Genomic DNA, 23894 nt, shown 5'->3' on the forward strand with positions numbered 1-23894 from the left:
AAAATGACTATTTTGTATATGTGTATCGAAATGTCTTCGTACAGCTGTATTCCGTAATGAACTAGGTTCATCAGGGTACGAAACGGTTATTACAAGGTCGGTTCTAGAAACTGCTGAAAATGTTCTAAGTTCGTTAATCTTTGAGAAATTGTATTCGTCTGGACGAAATTTTTACAGAGGACCGATCGTCCTCGGACGAATTTTAATTCTCTGGAGAATATTCCAGAGAAATCACCATGGATATAATTTATTTGTCTAAGAGAATTTTCCAGAGACAGTATCATCCCGGACGATTATTAATTGTTTGGAACGAAAATTTTCCAGAGATCAATCTCCATTAACGATAATTTAATTTTTGTCTGGACAAATTTTACAGAGAACAATCGTCCTGGACGATTGTAAATTCATATCCTGAAAAATAGGACTTAGAAAAATTTTTAAGCAAGTTCCTATTCATTCCATGTGCTCAATAGGAGATAACTGTCTGATCGTCCGTACGAACGAATATCGTCCAGTACGATCAGTATAAATTTTTTTTTGATCTCCTTATGTGTGTTTATTGTTATTTCACTTCAATTACAAGCACTCCCTTCAATTTAATTCAAAGAAATGCAAACTTCAAATTTTACAAAGTATCTACATTCTGAATTTGATTTGAAGTCTTCGGTCTGGAGTTCCATTTTTTCCTGAAATGTTAGTACACACAGAGCAAATACAAATCTTTTTAAAATATGTTAGGAGATAACTATATCATTTGAACAATAATGTTTGGAATCATCAAAACTACATAAGTTGCAAAAATGTAAAGCATTCAAATAGCAACTATCTTAACACACAGGAGCAGCAACATTCTGAGGACATTGCCCGCTACGGAGCAGCACCGCACAGGGACTTAGCCCATTTTGATAGCTACATTACTACACCACCAGCAGCATGACCATGACATCGGCCTGGTTCAATGCTCAAGTTTACTACGCTAGCAAGCTACTTTTAGCAGCCACTCCACCACCTCCATCTGATGATATAGGTCCCTCATTTTTCTAGTACCTTTATTTTCTGTTTTCTGTTTGCTATTTTTGTAGTATAGTCTTGTAGTTTTTTTAGTTTTCTATTGTGGCCGTTTCTTTTTTTTTTTGTGGTCTAGGACCCTCTTTTTGTGATGATAAAAGTGGGAGTAAGGGAATGTAAGTAGGATAGGAAAAATTTTGCATGTGTAACTTTAAAATTTAATGAATCAAGCTGTTAATTTAAGATTGAGACCACTACTTGTGTTCGCATCATCAAAAAGGGGGAGATTGTTTGCAAATCTATTTTCAATAACTTATGTTTTGATGATTGACAAATACTATTGATTCTCTTGACTGTCTGTTAATTTTAACTTTTTAGGAATCAAAGGATCGGACGACAAACGAAGCTAGTTCAAGTTTGCATAGGTTTAGGGTTGAGTCAGTCTGTACTTTGTTTTCTTTCTGAGTCTATTTGTAATGTTCAAAGAGACTGATGCTAAGTAAACCTACACACACACACACACACTTGAGAGACTTAGAATTTCTATTTTTACTCACATCGACCAGGACGATATTTATACCGGCCTGGACGATCTAGTTTAAAATAGGAATTCTATTCAGGATCTTAATTAAGGGCATCAGTCATTTACCAGATCAGCCTGGACGATACGTTATCAGCCAGGAGATAAGCTCAAAATAGAAAGAAATTGCTGCCATAAACAATTAAGGTTCGTTTTTTTTGGTACTCGGCCAGGCGATCTTGGTTCGACCTGGATGAATATTCAACAATTATGCCTTAATTAAATCAGACAAATCAGAGAAGTAATAAGGATATATTTGATACGATCATGTCGGCCTGGATGATCTATTAAAAACCTTAGTTACTTTTAGACGATAAATATCGGCAAGCTTGAATTCAGGGCGATGCTCTGAACGATTTTCCTCTGATTTGAACTGATCGGCCTGGACGATCGTGAGATTATCCTGGACGATCAAGCCAATTTTCAATCGTCCAGTTTTGCATTCAGGCGATGCTCTGGCCGATCTCATAAAATTTTGTACTGATCGGCCAGGACGATTTGTATATCATCCTGGACGATATTGTCGGCAACTTGCAATTAATGAGCTCTTTGAAGCTCTTCTATTTAAGGGCTTTGTTCAACGTTTTTGAATAATCTTTTGCTGGTGCCTTGACCTGAGAAGACTTGAGGAGAGAGAGAGAGAGAGAAGAGAGAGAGAGAGAGAGAGAGAGAGAGAGAGAGAGAGAGAGAGAGAGAGAGAGAGAGAGAGAGAGAGAGGATCTTGTGAGGGGAGTTGTGAGGGATTCACAAGGGTTGCTTCAAGGATCGCTCTACTTCTTCTTCGTCTAGAGTTTCTCGTCCGTGGAAGGGTCGGCAGAGGTAAGGATTCAGCATCTGATTGTGGTTCTCTGCCAGCTTCAGGAGGAAGCAAAAGGATATAGGTTCTCTGTCTTGCTAGGGTGGCAAAAAGTGGTTCTTTGTAAAGGCTTCTCCGCCTAGCTGTGTGGGCTAAAGGAGAGTCACGAGTGTAGTGCAATAACTCGGGAGGCGCCTCGGGTAGTGGATGTAGGTCGAGTTGACCGAACCACTAATAAATTTCTGTGTCTTATTTCTTGCTTCCGCACTTTAATTTCCGCACTTATTTTTGTGGTGTAATTTTGGTTTATATGATTTTTACTTCTTTGTGAATTTTTTTTAAATAACATTTCACCCCTCTTGGTTAGCTTGGGCCAGTTCTATAGGGCTTAACATCCCTAATGAACTTTTAGAAATAATATTTAATTAGAGTTGAGCATTGTATTAGAAATTTGGGACTAGATTCCCGAAATTTGGGGTCTTATAATCAAAAATCTGCCCCGGATCCTAAATCTAATTTGGACACTGGCCATAGTCGTCCGAACCTAACTAATGCAATGCAAGGTCTGGACTTACCCTGACCTAGATTGGGGAGCCAGCTAACCACCTAATTTATTTAAAAACATGGGTCCGGTCTTTTATGATAGAGTGGTAGGAACATATTATTTACAGTTTTGGAGAGTTGGCCGGACATCTAGAGATTTTCCTAATTGAACTCTTTGACTTATGTTGGGTGCAAAATGCTAAGGACTATGCAGTTAAAATTTTGACTCTTTTGATTTGTTTCTAATGCAATGCGTGCTGGTTAAGAACCTCAAATCAAGTTTGTTTGAAATTTAAAAAATAGGCTTAGAAAATAGTTTTTTTAGAAGACTGGGCTTCCCCAGGTCCGGCACCTCGTCCTCATAGGTCAGACTTGTTGCAACTTAAGTTTCATGGATTATATTTTGATGATTAGCAAACACTCTTACTTCTCTTTGACTACTGTGTTTACTGACATTTCAGGACTCAAAGATCGGACGACAACTGGAACACATCAAGATTGGGTAGACTAGGTCTGAGTCAGTCTGTAATATTCTTTTTTCTTTCTGAGTCAATTGTAATCTTTGAAGTGACTGATGCTAAGTAACCCTACACACACACACACTTGAGAGATTTAGAATCTTTGTTTTGCTCACATCATCCTGGACGATATTTATATCGGCATGGACAATCGGTTCAAAACAAAGATTCTAATCATGATTTCTTGTTAAAGATAGACGTCATTCTGATCATCCTGGACGTTACTTGATCGGCAGGATAATCTGCTCAAAATAGAAAAGAATAGCCGCCATAATAAAATAGGTATTTTGTATTTTGGAAATCGGCCAAGACGATCTCTTGATCGGCCTGGACAATATGACACAATTATGCCTAAATTGATTAGGGAATCATGGAAGCGTTTAAGGATGATTGATACGTTCACATCGTCCTGGATAATATCAGTATGGGCTAGGACAATATATTCAAAAACCCTTAGATGCTTATGATGATTCGGATTGGCCAGCTCAATTTCAGGACGATGCTCAGGACGATCTAGATCGGCCAGCTCAACATCAGGGTGATGTTCAGGACTATTTTTCTCTGAATTGTACTAATCATCTGGGACGATCATTAGATCTCCCTGGAAGATCAGACCAAATTTTAATCATCCATTTCATTTTCAGAGCGATGTTCCAGCCGATCTTCTGTTATTTGCACTGATTGGCCAAGACGATTTGAATATCGTCCTGGACGATAAAGTCAGCAACTTGCATTTATGATTTCTTTTGAAGCTCTTCTATTTAAGAGCTATTGTTCAACATTTTTTAACATCCTTTGCTGTGGTCTTAACCTGAGAAAACCTAAAGGAGAGAGAGAGAGAGAGAGAGAGAGAGAGAGAGAGAGAGAGAGAGAGAGAGAGAGAGAGAGAGAGAGAGAGAGAGAGAGGATCTTGTGAGGGGGAGCTTGTGAGGGGAGTCACAAGGGTTGCTCCAAGCATCATTCTACTTCTTCTTCCACTAGAGTCTCTTATCCTTGGAAGGGTTGGGAGAGGTAAGCTTTAGCAAGCGATCGAGGTTCTCTGCCTGCTTCAGGAGGATGGAAAAAGAGCGAGGTTTTCTGCCTGCTTCAGGAGAAAGCAAAAGGAGTGAGGTTCTCTGCCTTGTCGGGAGAGGCAAAAAGGAGGTTCTTTGTAAGGGCTTCTCCGCCTAGCTGTGGGGGCTAAAGGAGAGTCACTTTGGTGGTGCAATACTCGGAGGATGCCTCTGGGGAGTGGACGTAGGTCGAGTTGACCGAACCACTATAAATCCTTGTCTACTTTTTTACTGCTTTCGCACTTTAATTTTCCTCACATATTTTTGTGGCGACTTTTCTTTGTGTTTAAAGAATTTTTTAAAATACTAATTCACCCCCTCTTGGTTAGCTTTGGGCTAGTTCTCTAGGGCCTAACATCCCTAACGAACTTTCAAGACTATCCGGACTCTACCCACAGGCGAGGAAGGGTCTAAAGCAAGGAAAGAAGAAATGCAGAAATATGCTGCGACCCCAGGGTTGGTCCCCTGCTAATTCCCTAGCTTTGTTATCTTTCTATGTTATTTAGACTCAATAAAATTTTAAACTTTAAGATTTTGAGTATAAAACTTTCACACCCTCACGAGTCCCACGAGTCTAGGAGAAAGCAAAAGCGGCACACAAATGCCAAAAAACTAAGAAAAGCATGCAATCCTAAAGGCAATCACATCAAAACATCAAATATAAATGAATTAATTAATAAATGTCCATAGGCAAAATTTCCTTGCTTATTACAAACCAGGGTCTTGCAGAAAGTAAAGTGGCCGGGCACCACGACAACAACCCAGATTCTAAACCTAGTAGAGACGCAAGTGGTTTTGAGTTGGATACTTTTGGTTTTCAAATCTTCAATCTTGTTCTCCTTCGGGCTCCTTGGATTCTTCATAGTAGGCTATCCAAATGGATAAGAGGGCACTTCCTTTGAGGGGAAGGCCACTCTTTCCTCTTTGGGTGGTAAAAAAGTGATCCAAATTTGGGTCTCCAAATAGAAAAGGGGTACTCCCTTAAGGGGTATCCTTTTATCTTTGGAGTCTAAGCTTTAGACCTATGTATCCCAACTCAAAATCCTACTTTCACAACACTAAACATTTATACAAATTACATTTATATCAAATCAAAATTCTAGACTCTCCTGCAAGGTTATCCTAAGCAGTTAATGAATTAAAATATTTCATCCCCAAGCAGTTATATATGTATAGAAAAAAAAGTAAACACACTGGCCACGCTTTTTTTATTTGGGGGCTTTAGCAGGTGAAGCACATGTTCAAACATTTATAATATATATATATATTTTTTATTTAGCCCCCCTTTATTATTGCCCTGCATGAATATGGACACCTGCAGAATATTATGTGAACATTCAGATCGTACCTATCCTAGGGGTAAACTAGTCTCCAAAATGCATCAACCATCCATAGAGTGCAGAAAAAGTAAACAGACACAGCAAAGCAATTTCATCCACAACATGCAGTAAAAATCATGAAAAATCCAGCACACAGCAGTAAAGTAAACATTGGCCTAACCTAGATCTAGAGTTGGTTGTCCTTGCAAACCATCTAAAGTGTGTGTAGAAGATCGTGTGGCAGGGATCCTAAGTTGGGTGATTAGTTAGAGTCGTCTAAAATTCTGAGTTTGTTAAGGCTTAAAAGGGGACTTAGATTAAAGTCTAATTATTAATATATTAAGGATTTAAGTTAAATATATTTTAATAGTTAATTGATTACTACCTTTATTTCATATCGAGGCAGTGAAGTTTATTTCACCTTCCTTGGGGCTAAGCTAATAGCCTCGTAGGCCTGGGCTACCCAATAGTAATCTGGGTTGATTAAGTTAATTGAAGTTGGTTAAAATTAAGAAGAATGGATTAATATTAAAGAGAGTCAATTAATGATTTTATTGAGTTGGTTGAGAATTTTATTAACCTATTAGGAAAATTCTGGAGTCTAGAAGAATTAATGAATTTTAAGAAATTGTCTAGATACACTAACTAAGGGGTCAAAAGTTGATTTTCAAAATTAAAGGGAAATTTGAAGGTTTTAATTTTTTAATAAATACTAGACCTAATTATGAGTTGTTAGACAGGTGGCACACTCAATTTAGAGTTTTCTATCAAAAGTTGTGATTTTTAGAAGTTTTGACCCGTTTTAACCTAAGGTTGACTAAAATGTTGACTTTATGACTTTGACCAGATTTTGGGGATTTGATATTTTTTGAAAATACTAGATTTTAATTAAATTCATTAGCCACTAAGTTTGATTGATTTGGAATTTTCTATAATTAATAATGAATTTTAGAAGTTTTAGTATTTATTGGAATTTTCTAATTACCTTAATTAAGGGTCCCATTTAGTGATTTGAACCCAAATGAGTTCTAAACCTTTTTAAATCAACCACAAAGATCAGAAATGATCTAAGGGGAGATAAGAAAGTGTTTAAATCTTTTTTTGGTATTTTTAATGATTTTTAATTAATTAATATTGATTAAAGCTTGATTTTGATTAAAATTAAATTAAAGTGTATTTTAAAGCCAAATTAAAGAGATTTAAATTTCTATTGATTAATAAAACAATTAGGGTCAGTTATAGATATTTTTTGGAATTTTAAGAATTTATCTTGATTTATTAGAATTTTATTAAGGCTAACAGGTAATTATTGTGAGGGAATACAATGACTCCTATTTAGTAGACCAAATGGGTTCCAAACCTGATGAAATTTGGATCATGGAATCAGCTGATCCAAAGGCCTAAACACAACAAACTTGGGCTCAAATGGAATTCTCTAAGGTGGCTAACCAAACCACCTAAGGTGATCTTTAAGTCACCTTAAGAAAATTCTAGGGAGCTATCCTAAGCATGGATTGGGGTAAAATCACTGGCCCTAAACTCCCTATACTACACATCACCAGCACACACAAAATCTGATCCTAAATCTCATTGGAAAAGTTAGAATTTCAATTTGAATTTAAGGATCAACCCATGACCCTTAAACCCGAAATTGAAAGAAAATGCCCTTAAACATCTCAAACAGGGGAGATAAAATTTAAACATGTCAAGGACATGCTCAAATTCAATCTCCCAAAGTTCCAGGTCTTGGGGAATTAAATCTAAGCAATTAATTCAATAATTGAAATAACACTAATACTGGAATTAAACTCAACACAGATGCAACTATGAATTGGGACCATAGGGCTTTTGTATGTCTCCTTGAGACCTTTCCAATGAGTTTAAGAACACCTTATTTGGCAAGTGTGCAGGGAGATATGAATTTTTGAAGATCTCATGAATTCTCTGTAAAATTAAATCCAACCATTACACAGTCAGCCGGCGCTTTACACGCGGCACGTCATGATTAGCGGGGAAATCATTGGCGTTGACTGGTTAACGATCAGATTAATAGTAGCCGTCGGATGGAAGATTGGACGGCTTGGATCAAAGGCGATCCGAGACCGTGGGATCTAATCCGCGCTGTTGATTGGAGTCAATGGCCAGGATTTCATCTTCAACCTCCCACGTGAACCTGAGATCGTGAAGCTTCTCCGGCATGATCCGGGCGATCGCGCCAGCGAACTTCGACTAAATTTCACAGAGAGGATCAGGGTAGAGGAAACCTTCAATCCAATGGTGGAAATCCATTGAGGTGAAAGTTTTATTCACACTTGACCGGACTACCTAGCTAGGGAGCTCAGGATGGAGGAATTACCGTAGAGAAAGCCTCAACGGATGAGCTTCTCTATCAGGAAGCTTCAGGGGGTGATGGCGAGCAGATCTCCTTCAGATGTCTGGATCGGAGGATGGCCAGAGGTACGACTTCGAGCGGGACACCAAAATATTTCACCGGAGTTTGCTACAGCAGATCAAAGGAACGACCTGTGAAGCTGGGAAATAACACTGGGAAGAAGAGGGAGCTCTGGGAGATGATTTTGAATGCCTGGGGTCAAATCATGGCCTATGGGGAGCACGACCCTATTCATCCATCTTCCACGAGCTTGGACGGCCGGGATTGAGCTGGAGGGGCTTCGAATTGATGCCAGGTAGAAGGGGACATCATCCCAGAGAGCTCGTGAGCTTGAAGCCGGTGAGCCACTATCTTTGGAAGGCTTTGGGTCAGGATCGGTTAAGGGGGACCACCGGAGCTTGTTCTCCACTGGTTCCGACCACCGCCGGCTGGGGTTTTGGTCGGGTTTACCTGGGAAGAAGGATATGGACATGATGGAGTTGAGGGTGAGCTCAATTGGGCCTGGGGAGGTCCAATTCAGTCAGGTGGCTCGATTTGACCCAAACCTGCTCGATTCGGGTCGAATTAAGCTTAACACAGGTCAGGCCAGACCCTGGGCCTGAGGTGGGAGATGGGTCTAGGTCTGGTGCACCCAATGGAAGTGGCAGTTTGGTTCAATTTGATCTGGGTTCAAAGATGGCTCGGGTCCATATGATTTTGGCTACTTTGGGCTAGCCTAAAACTTGACCCGAGTCAACCCAAAGCATGGGCTAGCTGGAGGAAGTGTATTGGACCTAGGGCCACCTAATAGAGGTGTTGATCAAGTTGAATTTGGCTTAGGGCAAGGATTGGCTCAATCCCAAGTGGTTTTGTCCACTTTGGGTTAGCCTAACTCTTGACCCAAGAGGAGCTAGAGGTTGGACTGGTCAAGAGAGGTGCATTGGGTCAAGGGGGACCCAATGACACCTTGATTTGGAATTAATTTGATTAAGGTTAAGAGATGGTTCAAAGGAGGCCTCTCTTTGGTCACTTGGGTCAAGCCAAAAGGCTAACCCAAGTGAGCCCAAGGCTTGGGTCTCCAAGAGGGGTCTCTTGGGTGCCCAAGGAGTCTCCCCTTGGGTTCAAATGGAATTGGAATAATCTTGGTCAAATGGGTTAGGTGGAATAAGGTGTATGGGTCATTTGGTCAACTTGGTTGACTTGGTCAACTTGGTTGACTTGGTCAACCAAGTTGACCTAAGGCTAGGAGTTGAGTCCATTGAAATCCATTTGATCATATGAGTCTAATGGGTGAGGCATCAAAGTGTGGAAAGGTCGTTTAGGTCAAAATGACCATTTTGACCCTTAAGGGACATTAAGGTCAAAATGGATTGACTTAGTCAACCAAGTTGACCCATTATTGGAATTGAGTCCAAGGGGTTCCAAAGGTCAATTGGAAACACTTGAGAAAGGTTTCAAAGATTGATGATCAAATCAAATTAAGTCTAGGCAAAAAGTCCAAAAATCCCCTTAAAGGGCATTTTGGTCATTTTGGCCCTAAGTCAATTTGGGGCAAAATTGAATTTGGGAAGATGTAGACTATTGTTCAACAAGACAAAATCATGGTATTAGAGATGATGAAAGGGTTTGGAGGGGGCTCCAAGATCAAGTTCCACTAGGTGGAAGGTCCAGTGGCATTGTTTGTAAATGTTTGAAGGTTTTGCAACCTTTGGAATTGAATTATGTTTATGGGGTTAGAGTCCTCCAAATGAGCTCAAATTTGGAGGGTTGACACTAGAGAAATGTCATATCAATATGCAATTAACAGACCCTGAATCAGATGTTAATTGACTGGGTTTCAAGATGATGAAAAAAAAAATCACCTAGAAAGGGCTTTAAGACCTAAGTCTTTACCCTAAGGATCCTGGGTTTGTATTGAATTAAGATCTGGACTGGACCTAAGGGCTAGGAACTAGGAAGATGCTAGGATCTAGAACTCAGGGAGGAGTTAAGAGTGACCTCATACAAAAATGAGGTCAACAAAATACCCACTTAGTTCCAACTACACTTTAATCCTTTGGACTTGAAATTAATTCCCAAACATCATTTCTTTCAAACTGATTTAATTCTTCTTGCATTGCTAAAATCCAAAATTCCTCCAAAAGTGCTTGGTTTATATTTGTGAGTTCTATCATTGAAATAAAGGCAGAATGATTGACCTCTTTTCTAATTCTAATGCTAGTTCTAACACCCTCACTTGGTTCACCTAAAATTAATTCCTTAGGGTGGTTTTTAGAAAATTTCAAATCTCTAGGCATAAGATTTTCAATGTCCAAATTTTCATCCAAATTAATCTTCTTAATTCTTTGGGAGTTATTTTCTAAATCATCCTCTTCCAAACTTAGCTCTTCCAAAATTCCAGATTCATCAAATACAACATATGTGGTCTCCTCAATTACCAAAGTTCTTTTGTTAAATACTCTATATGATTTTCCAATTCCAGAGTATCCAAGAAAAATCTCTTCATCTAATTTTGGATCAAATTTTCCTAAGGAAGATTTTTTATTATTATGTATGAACTCCTTACATCCAAAAACATGAAAATGTGATAAATTAGGTGTTCTTCCTTTAAGAAGCTTGTAGGGTGTTTTATTTAATTTAGACCTTATGTTCACCCTATTCAGAACATAACATACAATACTAACCGCTTCAACCCAAAAATATTTAGGAAGTGAATATTCAGCCAACATTGCTCTAGCGGCTTCAATTAATGTTCTATTCTTTCTTTCGATTACCCTATTCTGCTGAGGGATTCTAGGTGCAGAAAAATTGTGATCAATTCTTCGTTCTTTATAAAAATCATCAAATCTTTCATTTTCAAATTCACCTCAATGATCACTTTGAATTGTTAAAATTTTACATCCTAGTTTTCTCTGAATCCAAGTCAAAAAAATCTCTAAATTTCTCAAATGATTCATTATTATGAGATAAAAATTTAACCCACGTGAATCTTGAGAAATCATCAACTATCACAAATCCGTATACCTTTCCTCCTAGACTTACAGTGCTAATCGATCCAAAAAGATCCATATGAATAATCTGTAATGGTTTACTAGTTCTAAGATCCTTATTGGAATGAAATGAGAACTTTACCTATTTTTCTAATTGATATGCATCGCAAATGTGATCCTTAGTAAAGTCTAGTTTTTGTATACCTCTAACCAAATCCTTTTAGGTAAATTTTCTAAGGTTTTTCATGCTAGGGTGACAAAGTCTCCTATGCCATAACCAAGATTTATTAGAAATTATTTTTAAACAAAAAGCATTAGGAGTTTTAATACAGTTCAAATCTAGCATATAAATACTATTTACACTAATTCCATGTAATACATCATTTCTATTCAGGCTTAACATGAAGCTAGTGGGAGAAAAATTTACACTATACGCTTTATTACAAAGTTGGCTATTACTTAACAAATTATGCTTTAAGCCATCAACAAGTAATATATTCTCTATGAAAATTTTGTGCAAGTTTTCAATCATACATGTGCTAATCACTTTCCTAGTGGTGTTATATCCCAGTGTAACCTTGCCTCCATTCATGGCTTCTAGAGATATGAATTGTGTAGTGTCTCTAGTCATATACTTCGAACAATCGCTATTCATGTACCAAATGCTCTCACGAGGCCTTGTATGTGAGCATTCCTGCAAAATAATCAAATGTTAGTCTTGGGAACCCAAACATGTTTGGGTTCTCCTTTTGGCAAAATAAAACTAAATGCATGTATGATATGACTTAGTTTATGCATCTTAGGCCTCCACACTAAATGTATTTTTCTCTCTACAGTATAAGTGTAAGAAATATGTCCAATCATCCCACAAGTATAGTATTTAACTCCAGGAAACGAATTTCTCAAACTTCTATAATAATTATATCTCTTCCTTGGTTTTAAAATTTTTGACCTCAAAATAGGATTAGTAAAATATTCAAGTATTGTAGATTTCCTATTTTTCTCAAGAGCTTTAACTATCACTATAAGAAATGAATTTACATCTTCTAATACAGTGTTATCATATTTGAGATAGTGCTCTCTATTCTCAATTTCATCTCTAAATTCCTTAAGTTTTATTTCCAAATTAGTATAAAATGATTTTAAAATATCATTCTTTTTATTTAAATCATCGAATTCATCAGGGTAAGCTCATGTGGTTTTTATCTATTAGTGTGTGATCTTTCTTAAGGATGTTATACTCTTTTTACAACTCATGCAATTCTAGGTTCAGTCTAGCATACATTTTTTTAAGTTTTCTATATGCATCATATATTCTTTCAAAAACTTCAAGTAATTCAATATAGGTTAAGTCATATACCTTTTCTTGATATGACTGATCAAGATCACCAGCCCTTAAATACATGTTGATGACTTCCTCCTTTTTTTCTATTTCTGACAAATCTGAAGCCGAGTCCACCCAAAAGGCTATTTGAAATCTCTTCTTTCCCTTCTTCACATTTTTTTCTCTTATACATTCTACTTTCTAGGAGTGGATTTTATATTTGGGCAATCTAATTTTATATATCCAAGTTTTCAGCATTCGTAACAAATCACATCATTAGAAACCTTAACATTTTTATTGAACTTATCTCTATTCCTCTACTAGCATCTCATATGCTTCCTTTTAAAAAAAACTCCTGAATTACCTTATCATCAAGGAAAAGTCATGCTTATCCTTAGGTAGTGATTGATCACTCTCCAAATCATCCACTTTCAGTGCTATATTCTTTAAATTTCTCTGTTCTCCTACATTAATCTTCCTTTGACTCACTACTTACTCGTAAGCAATTAATGATCCAAGAAGGTTATCAATAGAGTAAATATTTAAATCCTTAGACTCTGTAATCACAGTTATTTTAGCATCATAAGTAGTAGGAAAATAATGAAGAATTTTATTTACCATTTAAGCATTCGTTAGTTCCCTACCTAGTGCATGCAAAGAAGTGACTATTTGAGTAAATCTTATGTACATTTCAATAATGGATTCATTGGGTTTCATGCAAAACAATTCATAATGATGTAACAAGATATTTAATCTAGATTGCTTTACTTCATTAGTCCCTTCGTAAATAATATAAAGCCTATCCCATATGTCATTTCCACTTTTATAAGTGGAAACTTGCATGTAATCTTTGGACTTAAGTGCACAAAAGAAACTATTTAAATATTTTGTATTTAATTATGCTAAATCACATTCTTCTATAGTCCAGTTAGCAAAGGGTGTTTCAACTCTTACTCCATCATCTAATCTAGTTGGCCTAGTATGCCCTTCTTGAACTAAAATCCACATGTGATAATCAAGTGATTGTAGAAATATAGACATGCATGCTTTCTAGAAATTGAAAAGGATATTCTCAAATAATAGAGGTCTAGTGTTTGAAAACCCTTCAGGTGTGTTTCGGCTTCCAAAAGTAGTCATTCTTTCTTTTCAAAAAGTAGTCTAAACTTATATTTTTGAAATAAAGCTCTGATACAACTTTTTGATTCTCTATAGGTTGTTAAACTTAAGCTATTGTCCCAAGCCTAACCAAGAGGGGGGGGGGGGGGTGAATTGGTAATTTAAAAAATTCTCTTGGATTTTTAAATAAAAAACTATTTTGAATATTGTAGCAAGTTAATTTAAGTTTTAATATTAAATTTCCAACCATAATAAATAACTTGTAGTAAATAAATATAGAAATTAAAAGACACAAAGATTTATAGTGGTTCGGTCAAACACGACCTACAACCACTCCCTGAAGACTCCCTCTTTAAGTATCGCACTATTAAAAAAGTGTCTCTCCTTTTTACCCCATAGTAGGGAGAGGAATCTTTTATAAATCCTCTCTTTCTCCAATCCCCGATGCGACAGAGAACTATCATCCTTTCACACTTTCCAAGTATCGGTAGAGAACCGTCATACTTTCACACTCACAAAGTGTTAGTAGAGAACGTTATCGTTTCACACTCTCTAAGTGTTAGTAGAAAACCATCGTCTGTTCATACTCTCCAAGTGTCAGCAGAGTACTGGATCTTCTTTAAAGATCTTCTCACGAGCAATTAGAAAGAAGAAAATAAGAGTAATCACTAAAAACAAAAAGAGATCTTTACCTTTGAGTAACCTTTTGAACCCTTCACAATCCACTTGCAAGAAATCTCTCTTAAACACTCTCCTACACTCTCTCTTTCACCTTGATCTTGAAAATTCATGAAGATAAGACTTTTTCACGTTAGTTTTAGAGGACCTTTTATATCAAAGAAACAAAAACTGTCCAGAAAACTAAGTATTTCAATTTTGAGCATATACGATCGTATAAAATGATCATATATTTGTCCGTATAAACATTTAAAAAATTGTTGCTTACAAACCTTATATGAATAGGTACAAAATCATTTCATACACGATGATCATCCAGTTCGAGCCCAGTTCATACGGTATGAACAATTATAAAATTTTTCATATTGATCATGATGAAGAGGGACCCCATAATTTCGTACCATGGATGGCATACGTATGATGATGATGTTGTGCTGTATGATCAATTACAAAAAATTTCAAGATCATTTAGATGAAAAGGGATCCATCCAATTCATACCCTGGACGGCGTACGTACGATGACGATATTGTACGGTACAAACCATTTAAAAAATTTATAAGTTTGTCCGGATGAAAAGGGACTAGTCCAATTCGTACCCTGGACGTTGTACTTATGGTGATGATATTGTATGGTATGAACTGTTCAGGAAAACTTTGAATTCATCAGGATGAAAAAAGATCCATCCAATTTATACCCTAGATGGCTTATGTATGAATGGTATATCATACAGTATGATCCATACTTAGAAAAATTTTCTACTTTCTATTCGTTTGACTCCTAATAGGGGAAAATAACTGAATAAATCATCCTATATGAAAAGAATTTATACAATACAATCAGTTTAAAAATTGTAGATTTCAAACTCTCCCCTCGGCATGTGTGTGAACAATTACTCAATTACAATCACACTCTCTTAGACTCAATAAAATAAAAAATACAAACTTCATCCTAAACTGATCTGATTTGAAGTCTTCAACAATCCGGAATATGATTTTCCTAAAATGATAGTACATACAAACAACAAAATATTGCATCTAAAATATGTTAGGAGGAATAATAATCAAAGAAATAATATTTGAAATATTAAAAAACATACAAGTTGCAAGAATATTAACAATCAAGAACTAAGTTGCAACTATCTCAACAGTGTATAATATGCCAACATGGCTCTAGCGGCTTCAAATAATGTTGTGTTCTTTCTTTGAACTATCCCATTCTGTTGAGGGATCATTGGTGCAGAAAAATTGTGATCAATTCTAAGTTCTTTGCAAAAATCCTCAATTTTTTTTATTTTCTAATTCACCTGCGTGATCACTCTGAATTGTTAAAATTTGACTTCCTAGTTTCCTATGAATCTAAGTTGAAGAATCTCTAAATTCCTCAATTGATTCATTCTTATGAAATATAAATTTAACCCACATGAATCTCGAGAAATCATCAACCATTATAAATCCGTATACCTTCCCTCCTAGACTTATAGTGCTAACCGGTCCAAAAAGATCCATATGTATAATTTTTAATGGTTTTTTAGTTCTAAGATCCTTAGTGGAATGAAATGAGGATTTTACCTATTTTCCTAGTTGACGTGCATCACAAAGGTGTTCCTTAGGAAAGTCTAGTTTTGGTATACCTCTAACCAGCTCCTTTTAGGTAATTTTCTTAGGTTATTCATGCTAGAGTGATAAAGTCTTCTATGCCATATACATGATTCATCAAAAAATATTTTTTAAATAAAAAGCATTATGAGTTCTAATACAGTTCAAATCTAGCATATAAATATTGTTTACTCTGATTCCATGCAACACAACATTTCCATTTAGGCTTAATATGCAGCTAGTGAGAAAAAGTTAACACTATACCTTTTGTCACATAGCTTCCTTATACTTAATAAATTATACTTTTAGTCTTTTACAAGTAATACATTCTCAATGAAAAAATTATTAATGTTTCTGATCATACCTGTGCCAACCACTTTCCTAGTGGTATTATCTCCCAGTGTCACCTTGCCTCCATTCCTGGCTTCCAGCGATATGAATTATGTAGTGTCTCCAGTCATATGCTTTGAGTAATCATTGTCCAGGTTCCAAATGCTCTCACGAGGACTTATATGAGAGTGTTTCTACAAAATAATCAAATGGTAGACTTGGGAACCCAAACAAGTTTGGGTTCTCCTTTTGGTGAATTAAAATTAGATGCATGTATGATATGACTTGGTTTATGTATCTTTTGTTTCCACACTAAATGAGTTTTTTTATGTAAAGTACAAGTGTTTGATATATATTCAATCATCCCACATGTAAAGCACTTAACTCCAGGAAAAGGATTTTTTAATCTTCGATAATAAATCTGTCTCTTCCTAGGTTTTAAGATTTTTGATCTCAAAATAGGATTAGTAAAATTTTCAAATGTAGGGGGTATCCTATTTTCCTCAAGAGCTCTCACTATCACTTTAAGAAATGAGTTTGTATCTTCTTACATAGTGTTATCATATTTAAGATAGTGCTATCTATTCTCAGATTCATCCCTAAAATCTTTAAATTCTTTTTCCAATTTAGTATAGGAGGATTTTACTAATTCATTTTTTTTATTCAAATCATCAAATTCATTAAGTAAGCTCATATGGTTGTTGTCTATCTGTGCGTGATCTTTCCTAAGGGTTTCATGCCCTTTTTATAATTTTTGCAATTCTAAGTTTAATTTAGCATGTATTTTCTTAAGTTTTCTATATGTAGTATATATTCTTTCAGAAAATTCAAGAAATTCATCATAGGTTACGTCACATACCTCTTCTTGATCTATCTGATAAAGATTATTTCCCATTACGCACAAGTTGGTGACTTCCTCTTACTTTTTTATTTTTGATGAATCAGAAGCTAAGTCAGCCCAGAAAGCTATCTAAAATCTCTTTTTGCCCTTCTTCACCTTTGCTTTCTCCTCTACCTTCTTCTTTCTAAGAGTGTATTTAAGATTAGGGCATTCAAATTTTATATGTTCAGGTTTCTTGCATTCATAACAAATCACATCATTAGAAACCTTAACATTTTTGTGGAACTTGCCTTTGTTCCACTACCGACATCTCCTTCGCTTCCTTTTAAGAAAAATCCTGAATTACCTTGTTATCAATGTAATATTATCCTCATCCTCAGGTTATGACTGATCACTCTCAGAGTCATCCTATTTCAGTGCAATGTTCTTCTCCTGTCACTATTCTCCTGCACCAATCTTCCTTTGAGTCACTTCTTGCTCGTAAACAATTAGCGATCTAAGGAGATTATTAATAGAATAAACATTTAAGTCCTTAGACTTTGTAATATCAGTTATTTTAGCATCATAAGAAATAGGCAAATAATGAAGAATTTTATTAACCATTTCAACGTTTGTTAGTTCCCCACCTAATGCATGCAAATAAGTAACTATTTGAGTAAATCTTGTGTACATGTAGAATATGGATTCATTGTGTTTCATGCGAAACAATTCATAATCATGTAATAATATTTTTAATCTAGATTGCTTATCTCATTAGTCCCTTCATATGTAATACAGAGTCTATCCCATATGTCTTTTCCATTTTTATAAGTGGAAACCCACATGTAATCTTCTAACTTAAGTGCACAAAAAAATTATTTAAACATTTTACATTTAATTGTGCTAAGTCACATTCTTCTATAGTCCAGTCAATAAAAGGTGTTTCAACTCTAATGCCATCTACAAGTCTAGTTGGCCATCTATCAAAAGATTAAAGAAATGTAGACATTCATTTTTTTCAAAAAATTGAAAGGGATATTGTCAAATAATGGAGGTCTTATGATCGAATACCCTTCAACTGTGTTTTGGTTACCAAAAGTAGCCATTATTGTTTTTCAAAAAGTAGTCTAAACTTATAATTTTGAAATAAAGCTCTGATACCACTTGTTGAATCTGTATAGATTGTTAAACCTAAGCAATTATCCCATGGTTAACCAAGAGGGGGGGTGAATAGGTAATTTAATAAATTCTATAAGATTTTTTAATAGAAAACCATTTTAATAACTTTCTAACTTTAATTATCTTTTAAATTGAACTTTTTTAACCACAATAACAAAATTACATAAAATAAAATAACACAAAGATTTATAGTGGTTCGATCAAATATGACCTACATCCACTCCCTAAAGACTCCCTCTTCAAGTATTACACTATCACCAAAAATGACTCTCCTTTAGCACCCACAACAAGGAGGAGAAGCCTTTAAAAATTCCCTTTCTTCCACATATCCACGGTGTGGCAGAGTACCATCATCTATTAACACCCTCTAAGTGTCAGCAGAGTACCGTCATCTATTCACACCCTCTAATGTTGACAGAGTGCCATCATCAGTTCACACCCTCCAAGTGTCGGCAGAGAACCATCATCTATTCACACTCTTCAAGTGTTGAAAGAGAACCGTCGTCTACTTCAAAGATCTTCTCTCGAGCAACTAGAAAGAAGAAAAAGAAGAGTTATAACCAAAAACACAAAGAGAACCTTACCCTTGAGTAACCTTATGAACACTTCACACTTCTCTTGCAAGAAATCTCTCTCAAATACTCTCCCAAAAACACTCTTTCACTTGGTGTTGAAAAATATCAAAGAATAACTTTTTCATGTTAGTTTTTAAAGACCTTTTATATTAAAGACACGAAAAACTGTTAAAAAAACTAAAATTTTATATTTTGAGCTTGTATGATCGTATGTTCGTACATACGAACAATTCAATAACTATTGCGTATGAACCTTTTGTGAATCTGTACGAAATGAATTTGTACACGATGATCTTCCATTTTGAACCAAGTTTGTACTGTATGAACATTTAGAAAATTTTCATCTTCATCTGGATAAAGAAGGACCCCACATTTTCATACTTTATATGGCATCTATATGAAGATGACATTGTACAGTACAATCCGTTCAAAAAATTTTCAAGTTCGTTGGGATGATAAGGGACCCGTCCAATTTGTACTCTGGACGGCATCTATATGAAGACAACATTGTATAGTACGATCCGTTTAGAAAATTTTCAAGTTCATCTAAACGATGTACGTATGAATATGACATTGTATAATAGGATCAGTTTAGAAAATTTTTAAATTTGTCGGGATGAAAGGGACCCATGAAATTCATACTATGGACGACGTACGTACGAAGGAAGCTTCATACAGTACGACCAGTACTTAGAAAAATTTTCTACCTATAGTCTGTTTGATTGACCGTAGGGGAAAATAACTTAAAAAATCATTCTGTATGAAATGAGATCGTACAAAATGATTAGTTTAAAAAATTTACAAATTTAAACATTCCCTTAATTTTTTGTGTGCATAATTACTCAATTACAATCACACTCTTTCAAATTCAATAAAATGAAAAATTCAGGCTTCATTTACAATGAATCCAAATCAAATCTGATTTGAAGTCTTCAATAATCTAGAGTATGATTTCCCTGAAATATTAGTACACACAAACAACAAAACAATACATCCAAAATTTGTTAGGAGAAATTTTAATTAAAACAATAATATTTGGAATCATAAAAAAATATACATATTGCAAGAATATCAACAATCGAAAAGCTAAGTTGTAACTATCTAAATAATGACCTTGGGTCAATATAAATTATAGAAAAAAAGAAAGTTTTTGGCATTCCCTAAGAAAAATAATTATGTCCCTAAATTTATTCTAGTTCAGACAACAACTTCCATACCAGAATTTTTAATTGGCAAAGCTATCGTGAAGGAAGTTATTGGCAAGGCAGTTGAGATGCAAGAAGGATATGCCCCCTTATCAAATTGTAATGTGATTGAGGAGTAAGAATTGAAGAATTGGGAAATTCTTACTAGTAATCAGGGATTCTCCGTGGATTCTGGTAAGTCTCATCTCTTTTCTGGTTGTTTGGACAATAATAAGTTTAGTTTGTTAAACTCCTTTGGTAATGATGGAGAAGATTTCAATAAGTCTGTAGTTCCCATGTTGGATGGAGAAATTATAGGGGAGGGTGAGATTGTGATTCCTTTGGATGTTCATGATTCTGTGGATAAATCCTTAGCTGCACATAAGGTTAATATTACTGATGGTAGGGATGAGGTTATAGAGACTGTGCTTAACTCTACTTCATGAAAACCTAAACTGTTGAAGGAACTAAATTCCCTTGGTCCGTTGGACTATTCTTTGAAGAGAAGGAAGGTGGAAGGTATGAATAAGAGGAGTGGGGGTCCTCCCCCTCTATGGTTAAATGAGTTCCATTGCTTTTTGGAGCTGTAGAGGGGAAAATAAAAAGGTAGCCTCTCGTTATTTGAAAGAAGTTGTGAAAGATTGGGAAATTTTTTTTATTGGCATTATTGAGACTAAAATCTCTTATGTTGGAAAGGGAGATTTTTGTGAATTCATAGGTAAGGATTGGCATTTCTTTCTTCACCCCTCTAATGGGTTGTCAGGTGGAATAATGGTTTTGTTGAATTCTAAGCTGGCTTCTTTCCCTGTTATGAATAGTTCTCCTCAATATGTTATTGGGGAATTGAAATGTGCTAAGGACAATAGCACTTGGGTAATCTCTATGGTATATGGCAGCATATATGTGTACAATAGAAGGAGACTATGGGAAAGTTTTGAATTATATTCTAGCTCAAGCCTTACTTCGGTTATAAAAGGTGATTTAAATTGTATCTTATCCCAAGAGGACAAGAGGGGAGGAAAGTAGGTTAAATTTTCAAATGGTCCTCAAGAAATGAAATCATTTATGAATAATAGTGATTTCCATAATGTGGGGTTGGTGGGTCCAAAGTTTACTTTGTGTAATAATAAAGTTGGCAACGCTCATATTTTGGAATGGCTTGATAGGTGTTTATTGAATTCCAAAGCACTTCAACTTATTCAGCAATAAACAAAGAGGCATTTAGCAAGAATTACATCTGACCATTGCCCAATAGTGTTGAAAATCATTATTTCTGGTTTGGAGAAAAATAGTCTTCTCAGGTTTTAGGACATATGGACATTTTTCCCGGGGCCTGCTATAGTAGTGAGGAGGTCTTGGGTAAAATAATCAAATGGAAATCCAATGGAACTGCTAAATAGGAAATTTTATAGATCATTGAGATATTTATACTTCTTGAGTAAAGCTAAAGTTCAAGATTTATCTAGGCTTAAGGCAGAATTGAAAAAGGAGATAGATGATCTGCAGGTGGAAGAATCTAATAATGGCGGTTTACCTGATGATAAGCTATTGGTTGTGAGATCCAAATTTAATGAGTTTAATACAACTCTTTTTTGTTTGGACACCTGGTGGAGACAAAGGGAAAAGGTAAAATAGTTAAAAGATGGTGATAAAAGTTCCAAGTTCTTTCATGCAGTTATAAATGGAAGAAGGAATACCAATTTCATTAATCATGGGAAGGAGGAAGAGGATAATATGGTTGCTATTCAAAAGACTATTGAAGATATGTATTTCAAATTCTTCTCAAACAAATGGAGGGAGAGGGATGGTATGCTGAGAGGGTGGCCACCGTTCCATAACAAATTATGTTAGGAAGATTGTAATCTTCTGGATATCGATATATCCTTTCATGAAGTGGAGCCTGTGATTAATTGCTAAGGTAAGAACATTTCTCCTGGGATTGATGGCATCACATATTCGTTTCTCAAAGCTTATTGGAATATTATAAGTAAAGAGGTTTGGCTTGCAATACTTCATTTTTTTTTTCTTCGGGGGAAATGTGTGCTAAGTGGAAGGAAACACTTGTTATTCTTATCCCCAATATTAAAAATCCAGTTCTTCCTCCCCACTATCATTTAATTAGTTTGTGTTTATCTATTTATAAGGTTATGGCTAAGGTATTATTCAATAGACTTATGAAAATTATTCATAAATTAATTTCGGATGTTCAAGTGGCATTCATTAAAGGAAGGACTCTTTCGAATAATATTCATCTGGTTCAAGAAATCTTTAATAAGTTTAGACATTCTAAATCTAAAAAGGGTTTGGTGGCGATTAAAATTGATATGGAGCAAGCTTTTGATAACATGGCTTGGTCAACCCTTAAGCAAGTTATGGAATCTTTTAGTTTTCCAACTCGGTTTTCAGATCTTGTGATGGAATGCATAGTTGATCCTCATTTCTCTGTTCTTATTAATGGTAATCAATCTGAGTGGATTGAAGCTAAAAGTGGCTTTAGGCAAGGTTGTCCTCTTTCTCCATATTTGTTTATTCTTTGTTCACAGCTACTATCCAATGCATTTACTCACAAGGGAAGTAATTTGGGAATCAAAGATGCTTCTAATGCTACTAAGATAAGTCATTTGATGTATGCTGATGATATTCTGATGTTCTCTAAAGCCAAAATAATATATGTGAAGAAAATCAGGAAAATTATTGCTTATTATTGCCTATGAATGGGGCAGGTTGTAAACATAAATAAATCCAATATTATTTTTTGCAAATCTATCAATCAGATTAATAGAAGGGCTATTTTGAACTTCATTAAGTTCAAGGAGGTTAAAGATATGGTTTATTTGGGTATTAAAATGGCATTGAGAAAGATGTTATATGTTGATTTCTAATATCTTTTGGAAAAAATGCTAAAAAGTTGAGTGTTTGGGGGAACAAACACATTTCTTTACCAGGGAAACTGGTTTTGATCAGATCAGTTATTCTATCTATATAGGTTTTCTTTGCCTCACACTCTCTGGTACCTCTTAGAATCCTGAAAAAGGTGGATAAGATGTGTAGAGAATTTCTATGGAATAAGCAAGGAGCCAACCATGGATTACATTATGTGGCTTGGAATGAGCTTTGTAAACTGGTTGTGCTAGGAGGTTGTGGATTACATTCAACTAAATCTATTGTTGGACCACTATGAGATAAATTGGCATTGAATTATTTGAAATATCCTGATTCTCTTTTAAACAAACATTGAAATCAAAGTATGGTGATCTCTGGGATGCATAATATCGGAGAAATAATTCTAATACATGTAAAGTAAATTCAAGGGGGATGAAAGCTCTCCAGCTGGTGCTTAGATGGAATGTGGCTTCAGGTTCATCTATAAATATTCTAAAGGATGTGTGGATCTTAAATAAGAGCTTGGTTAGATGTCCAACCTTTATAGCTGTGCTGGATGAGGATTTCCCATCTCTTGATACGTTCATCGATGATGGACGTTGGAATAATGCTGAGTTACATAAATGGTTTGGCTCTAGTTTAATAGAGGTTATAGCTCATATTAAAATTTATACTGAGAATTCTCAGGATAAATTGAAGTTTATCTATAAATTTTTTTGGTAAATCTATTGCTTTCTTAGTCACTAGAACAAGGTTGGTGAATATGGAGAGAGTAGATTATGTGAAATGGATGAAAAAATTGCACTTATCACCAAAGGTGGATTGTTTTTGGCGGGGGTATTTATGAATTCAATTTCTACAAATGACTTCTTACTAAATAGAATATTGGAGAATTACAATTCTTTTCCAAGAGGTTGCAATGAAGTTGAAAATCTAGAACATGTTGTGGCTACCTGATCCATTGTTAAACAAGCTATTGTGTTCCTTAATAGGTGGATATTTCTTCTTCCAACTTTCTCATCATTTGTGGAG

The sequence above is a fragment of the Dendrobium catenatum genome, unplaced genomic scaffold (assembly GCF_001605985.2).
Source record: "Dendrobium catenatum unplaced genomic scaffold, ASM160598v2 fragScaff_scaffold_455, whole genome shotgun sequence".
In the NCBI taxonomy this organism is placed as follows: domain Eukaryota; kingdom Viridiplantae; phylum Streptophyta; class Magnoliopsida; order Asparagales; family Orchidaceae; genus Dendrobium; species Dendrobium catenatum.